Source organism: Marmota monax, unplaced genomic scaffold (assembly GCF_021218885.2).
Source record: "Marmota monax isolate L192 unplaced genomic scaffold, Marmota_monax_Labrador192_F-V1.1 WCK01_AAM20220418_F8-fsc00020, whole genome shotgun sequence".
Lineage (NCBI taxonomy): Eukaryota > Metazoa > Chordata > Mammalia > Rodentia > Sciuridae > Marmota > Marmota monax.
The window spans coordinates 2,062,501-2,070,215 of record NW_026692912.1 but is presented as its reverse complement, the minus strand read 5'-3'; positions in this window follow the sequence as shown (position 1 = coordinate 2,070,215).

The window sequence follows — 7,715 nt, the reverse complement described above, 5'->3', positions numbered from 1 at the left end:
ACACTTTTGTCCCTTTAATGCCTCTTCTTAGACTCTATCCTGAGAAAACAGTCAGAAATGTAGAAAAGATTTATGTAAGAAATGATAGCAGTAAAGCAAGTAATTGAAAATAAGTGATTAAGAAAATAGTTAACCATTAGGTAAATAATAACACATCCTCATTATGACATATTAGACAGCTTCAAATTGTTTATGAGGATTTTTTTTAATTAAGTGTAAAAATTACCTATTGTTAGGTAAAAGACCTAGGTACAAAATTATGATCATAGTTTAATTTTTTCATAGTACATACCCACCAAAAAAATCACACAAAAGAAAACAAAAAAGCAACATGCCCATAGTAAATTGACTTCTCATTATAAAAAGCTTTAAAAAGTGTAAAACATATATAAAACTATGCAAGTTATGTAGTTATATAATGATAATTAAAATGTTTTTGTGATAAATATATGTTCTGTGGAGTCACAGGCTTTATTTGAACGGAATTGTAAATTATGTTTGAATATTTAAAAACATTTTAAAGTTAAAATGATAGAGCCTACTTTTATGATTGTGGTAATTACAAATGTGTTTCAGAGTGTATTAATACTGCTAATAAAATAGTGGTACGGTAACTGTTTCTCACATAGATATTTTAATTTCCTTTTCACAGGGGAAATAGGATGAAGGTTTAAGTGGGCATTCTGAATTTATTTTCTACATTCTGAATTTATTTATTGAGGATGAAAGAGATTGAATCATTTAATGTTAGGTCTCCCAATATTAGCTAATGTTGTAAACACTAAAATCCAGATTTCTTAATTCCTACTCTTACATTTTGAAATCTGTAATTCCACTATAATTTCAAAAATATTATCAAACACTAACAAAAGAAAATTACTAATGGTAAATATGGAAAAATTCAACTTCATCAGTTTTTCAAATGAAAGACAGTACTCTTTTACACAAAAGTTAGCAGGCAAATAAATACAATATGTATATGGATATATATATATATATATATATATATATATGGATATATACACATACACACATACATGTATATATATAAAAATATATATTATCTATATAATATATATTATAACTTTTCCAGGTGTTAATTCCCAATTGTTGAAGATAAGGGAATATAGACCCTATAATTCTCTATTATAGGGTCTGTGGGACTATGGGAATAGTTTCAGTCTTTCTGGATATATAAGATGTCTTTAACCCAGAAATTTAACTTTTGAAAAATGATGTAAGGAAATATTCATGACTGCCATCAAAACTGTATGAGCAAGGTGGTGTATTGTGGCATCAATACCCAATAACAAGTGAATGCCTAAAAAATTTTTGTTCATTGGTGCAATAAGAATTTGTATAGCCTCAAATGTTCTTAAGAAATATTAAATGACATGGAAACATTTACATGATTTTAATGATAAGAGATAAACAGGTTTCAAACAACATGTACAGTTATTTTAGTCACAGCTTTTCACTGCTGTGACTAAAGGATCTTATTAGAACAACTATAGAGGAGGAAAAGTTTGAGGGCTCACAGTTTCACAGGTCTTAATCCATAGAAGACCAGCTCCATTCCTCAAGGCTCAAGGTGAGGCAGAGCATCATGGCAGGAGAGTCTGGAAGAGGGAAGCAGCTCACATCAGGAAGCAGAGAGAGAGAACTCCACTTGCCAGATACAAATTTATATAACCCAGAACCACGCCCTAATTTCCACCTCGTCCAGCCACACCCTACCACTTCAGTTACCACTCAATTAATCCCTATCAGGGGATTAAATCACTGATTGGGTTAAGACTCTCACAACTCAATCATTTCTCCCCTGAACCTTCTTGCATCGTTTCACACGTGAGCTTTTGGGGGACACCTCACATCCAAACTACAACAACAATTATATTAAAATAAGTTCTACATAGATTGGTAGAGTTAAAAGTGAAAATAAATATCTTAGAGTTAATTAAAAAAAACAAGTAGATGAATAATTGTTATATGACAGTTTTTAATAGTTTTCTAATATTACACCCAAGGTAGAAAGCATAAAGAAATGATCAATGAATTTAAACACACAAAACAATTTAACAGGGGCAGGGGATGTAGCTCAGTGGTGGAGTACTTGCCTAGCATTCACAAAGCCCTGGGCTTGATCCTGGCACTGCAAACAAATAAATAATGAACTTTGATATATGGGAAAGCATTATTAAGTTACGAGCAAATCAAAACTTAGAAAAACATTTTACTTAGTGTTACATGTGCTAATAATATTGTGCTGGGGATTGAACCAGGGTCTCATACATGCTAGGCAAGGGCTCTACTACTGAGCTATATCCCTAGCCTCGAGGTTAATATTCTTAATCTATAAAATGGTATTACATATCAATGTGAAGATACATACCAATAACAACAAAAGAGAAGCAAAAAGCATAAACTATCAAATCACGAAGGGAGAAACACAGAAGAAAGAGTAAATAGCAACCCTTTTTGTATTTTGAGAGTAGATATGATTTTTCTTTCTTGAGAGGCTGTAGATCGAACCCCAGCTTTGTGCATCAGTAGGAAAGTGTTCTACCACTGAGCTATGCCTTGAGCTCCTATAATTGTTTTTTCCTTTCTTTTGGTAGTGATAAGGATTGAACCCGGGGCTTCACACATGGTAGGCCAGTGCTCTGCTACTGAGCTACATCCCCAACTCCTTGATTCTTTTTGTCTAGAAGACTTTTCTGTGTTTGCTTAATTTGTTACCACATATATGGTTTCCATAATCAGAATACATATATATATACACACACACATACATATATTATATATGTTAAATATAACATGTTATTAAAAACATATTACTATGCTATGTTGGGAGTTAAACACTTGACATTGAGGAAGGATAGTGCTATCTGGAATCAGAAATTCTGAGTTTAAATACTAATTGAATGGATCTTGGGCAAGTCACTGAACTACTTAGAGCTCTGGTTTCTCAAAATATAAAATGGAAAATCATTTTCAAGTTACTAGTTGTGAACAGTTTTAAAAGTTGTGGAGTTACTTTGTGGGAATTGTTCTCGGACGTCAGACATTCCTCTCACTGACCTAGTGCACTGGGCTTTTTCCAGCCTCCAGGCCCACCTGCTCTTCCCGTCTTTCTTTCTTTCTTTCTTTCTTTCTTTCTTTCTTTCTTTCTTTCTTTCTTTCTTTCTTTCTTTCTTTCTTCCTTCCTTCCTTCCTTCCTTCCTTCCTTCCTTCCTTTCCTTCCTTCCTTCCTTCCTTCCTTCCTTCCTTCCTTCCTTCCTTCTTTCTTTCTTTCTTTCCCTCCTCCTCTTCTTCTTCTTCTTTCCTGAGAAAAAGGGGAGAGAAGCTTTATTTCTTTGCTAGCAAAAGAGAAATACAGGGTACTTCTGACCCAGAGGCTATGATTCTGCCCATCAACAGGACCAGGGGGCTTTTAGAGAGGTGACTCAAAGGCAACATTCCACTCTGTTGAGTTGTAGTTCACTTGTTAATTTGGGAGATAGTCATTTCTGAGATCTTCTGGTACCATCTCCAAAGTCTGCATTACTTGGTTCCTATGGTGGGTGTGTACTCAAGGACAGATAACTCTGCCTAGGATGGGGAAGAAAGGTAATCCTGTTTCCCTTGAGATTTGGGAAATGGAGAGATTAGGAAGGAGCAGGGAGAGAGAAAGAAAAAGAAACATGTCCATTTTAAAAATCAGTTGCAGTGGCAGATCAACAAGGCTGTATTCAAAGAATAAAGTGGACCACTCTTTCATTTCCCCTATTGCTGCTCATCTTCTTGTACAAACACCCTATTCCCGTACCTGAGGAGGGTTTATGTCCCCGAGTGGTTCAGGTAAAGCTGACTGGGGGTACCTTAGATTTGTCCATCTCCTCTAAGTAGGACAGGATCTTCTACTAGATCCTGACTAAAGGCTGTACTCAAGTTAAACTGTAGTAACTATCACGATTGCTGTCCTTTTTCCATGTCAGAAGCTTCATCATTCAATTCTAGTATCCACAGAGTTAATTTAATTACCAAGTTGATACTAAAAATCTCATGTTCATGACATCAAAAAAAGTCCTGACTGATTTCAAATTCTATGCTCCATAGTAAGTCAAATGAGAACACTGGCCGACCTCCTTTTTCAATAATAGAAGTAATTCCTCTGTTAGTGCTCCATGATACAGAGTCAATGCAGAAGGACTAGAATCAATTTTTCTTTCATATGAGCCCTTACATGCAGAACAGTGCTATGTTTCTCCATTTATATTTCCATATGAAATAAAAACAGAATGACAAATTTCCATGTGAAAAACCATATGCCCCTCTGTCCTTTTTTCCTGACCCTAAGCCTCTAAAACTCACTTTAAATTGCAAGATGGGGTGGGATTTGGGGGAGTGGAGGATAACACTGAACATTCCCAAAGAATAGAAGATACACTGATATATGGAGAACCTCTAATCCTCTGAGGTTAAAAAGAATATGAGATGAGCTGACAGTCATCAAAATAATTTACAGAAAACGTAAAAATTATTTATTGGTTGATTAAGCTGTTAATTATTAGTGCTCACAGGATCTCATTTCTGGGTGGGAAGAAAGGAAGGAAAGAAGGGGAGAGTGCACAGTGAGAGAGAGAAGGAGGGAGGAAAGGAGGGAAGAAAGAAGGAAAACTAAGCTTATGGTTCAAGACCAGCTCAAGGAAGTTCCCCTTGCTAGGACAGGGAAATTTGGATGCAGTAGAAATAGCCGTGGAGGAGGGAGGAAGTCTGGATCCTAGCTTCTTCAATAACTTGATATGTAACTTTTCCTTGAGATCATTTTCTCATCTGATAGATCAGTGGTTTTCAAGTTGTACTTTTGCAGAACACTCCTGAACAGAAGCTGGATCAATGGACAATGGTGGTCTATGCAATTTACAGAAAAATTAAGTGAAATCAAACATTTCCTTTTTGCTGTGGTTTATTTATGCATAGTTATTACAACAATTCCTGCACAGTATGGGATTTTCTAAGTACATGTAACTGTTTCTTAGATTTGAGACACCAATAAACAAAATTTCTTAACTTTAAGATTTTCTTTACAACTTTTAAGAAACATTTTGCCTTATTGTCACATGTCTGGTCGCTGATTTATAGCCAATGATAGAGAGTGAATTGATACACAACAAATAATAAAAGAAGAACTCAGGTAAAGGTAATCATGGTTTAAAATTTTTAAGTCATTGTTGTTGATCATTTTTATTTGTTTAAATAGATTTTTTAAAACATGGGTACATATACTGGTTTTAATTTTTGCACTAGATATCTGTCATGATCCAAATTTGGGGCTCTTGCTTCAACTGTTCTGTCTCACAGTAAAGATTTACGGACATAGATCACATTAATTTATACTTATAGTATCTCATATTCTTTTTGCTTTTTCTTTTCCTTTTTCTGGTGATGTTGGAGAGTGAACCCAGGCTCTCCCACATACTGGGCAAGCACTTTACACTAAGCTATACTCCCAGCCCCGCTATATTCCTTATGAAAAATTTTTGTAATCCTCATATAGTAATTCTGTAAGTATTTAATTTATTCCTCTACAGATGTGGAAACTAATGCATGGAGTCATTAAAACATACATTAAGACCTTGCTATTACTAATAAAAGCAGGAGCTAGAAACTAATGAGTAGAGATGTTCATTGCAAGTTTGGGTTTTGTATTTATTCTATAAATATGCTCTTATTTTTTTCCTAAATAAATACCCTTTAAACCTATTCTTTGGAATGAGCAAATGTTCAGGATAAATATCAGGGAGATACTAAAGAATAAACTTATTCTACATTCCAGACACCTAAAATATTACCAAATAAGTAGCTTTTGTGAAACATGGTTCTTAGCAACTTGGAAAGAAATCAAACTATAGTAAACAGGAGATGAGTTATATATGGACCCCATATTCTGATGAAAAGCAAAAAAAAACATTAAATCTACAAAGGATCAGTCATGGGAGGGTGGTTTGTCGATTCAAAGTCAAGTTGACTTGGTACCAGCCTGCTCTGTCTTAACATGCAGAACTTTGGGTCAAGTCTGTTTAGGAAAATCAAATACATACAAGGATTCAAAGTGTGTATTTTTAAAAATAAAAATCGAACCTTATAGTTAAAATTTCTTTTATAAATTAGACATTAATTTTGTCAGTCTTCATGATATGGGAGAAGTTTTGTGCTGGCAAAATTTATCTGAAAGTTCTAAATTTTGTTTTTTCTAACTGCAAGAGATAAATTGTTAAAATGTTTAAAAATCCAAAAGCCAAAGTGAAAAACATGAATAGTTTACCCATATTCCATCACCTAGGAAAAAAAAAATCACGTAGGAAAAAAGCTACAATTGTCACTTTTATTATACTTTTTCAATTTAAAAGTTTAGATACATAGTTGCAAATACAGAAATCAAACATAATTGTTTTCTAAATTGTTAACTATTATTATAGCATTATTTTTAAGAGTCATTCCTTTACCCATTTAATTGATGTCATTTTTATTACAAATTAAAATTTTATTTATCTCAGGTGAGGTGGCAAATGTCTAATTGCAGCTACTGGGGAGGCTAAAGAGGAGGATCACAAGTTCAAGGCCTGCTAAGAAAACTTAATAAGAAAGACCCTGTCTTAGAATAAAAGATTAAAGAGGTTTGGGGATATATCTCAGTGGTAGACCACAAGAGAGAGAGAAAAGAAAAAAAAAGATATAGATAGATAGATAGATAGATAGATAGATGTTTCCAGACTATTCATTTGTTTTTATTTATCTGTTTAACAAACCTGTTTTTCCTGGTTCTAATTTACTCATTTGTTGTCAGATTTATCCCTCTAAACTGAAAAGATCAAATTAGTGAATATTGTTTAGATTTTATTAAATATTTGGCTAAAATTTCCATCTATTCCAACATTTTTCTTAGGTGCTGAGGATAGAACCCAGCAAGTCCTCACATAAAGCAGGTAAGTGCTTGTCACTGAGTCACACTTCAGACCTTATGTCAATTAACTTTTAAATCCAAATTCCCTCAGCATGTGCACAAGTACCTACTTCAAAATGAGCTATCCCAAATGGTAACTGTATCATTACATAAATTGCAGACGTATTAACAGATTATAAATTCTTTCAAAACTTTTCATTGGTAATTTTCTTAATACAGTTAGATTCAGGATTCTTAATCTAATCTTGTGTACTTCTGAACTCAGATAAACTTTGCTTCTCTCACTGAAAAAGCAAGTGATGGAAAAATAGCTTCAAAATTCATGGAGGAAAAAAAAAACAAAAAAAATTTCAATTAATCTAGTAAAAGAAAAGAAAAAAAGACATAATCAAGCAAGAAGATATGATACAGGAAAACAAATACCGTGCCAGAAATAAGAATAAGATGTCAGAAATAAAGTTGTTTGGTTAATATATCAATTTTCAGAATAAAATGTTAGGGAATAAAATTTCTCAATTGAGACTTGAGAAAGTCATACTGTTAAATCAAGAGATGATCACAAACTCTAATCAAGCTTATTAAATTGTCACTCAACTCTCTATGTCCTTTCTGTCATAGAACATATCAGTTTCTGAATGAAGCATGTTAAACTACAAAATAGTGTAAGCAAATGTAAACAACTGTTTAAACAGGTCATAAGTAAAACTTAATGAACAAAAAATTTTTTGAAATATAAAAGACTAACTGAAATCAGGCAAACACAATTTTA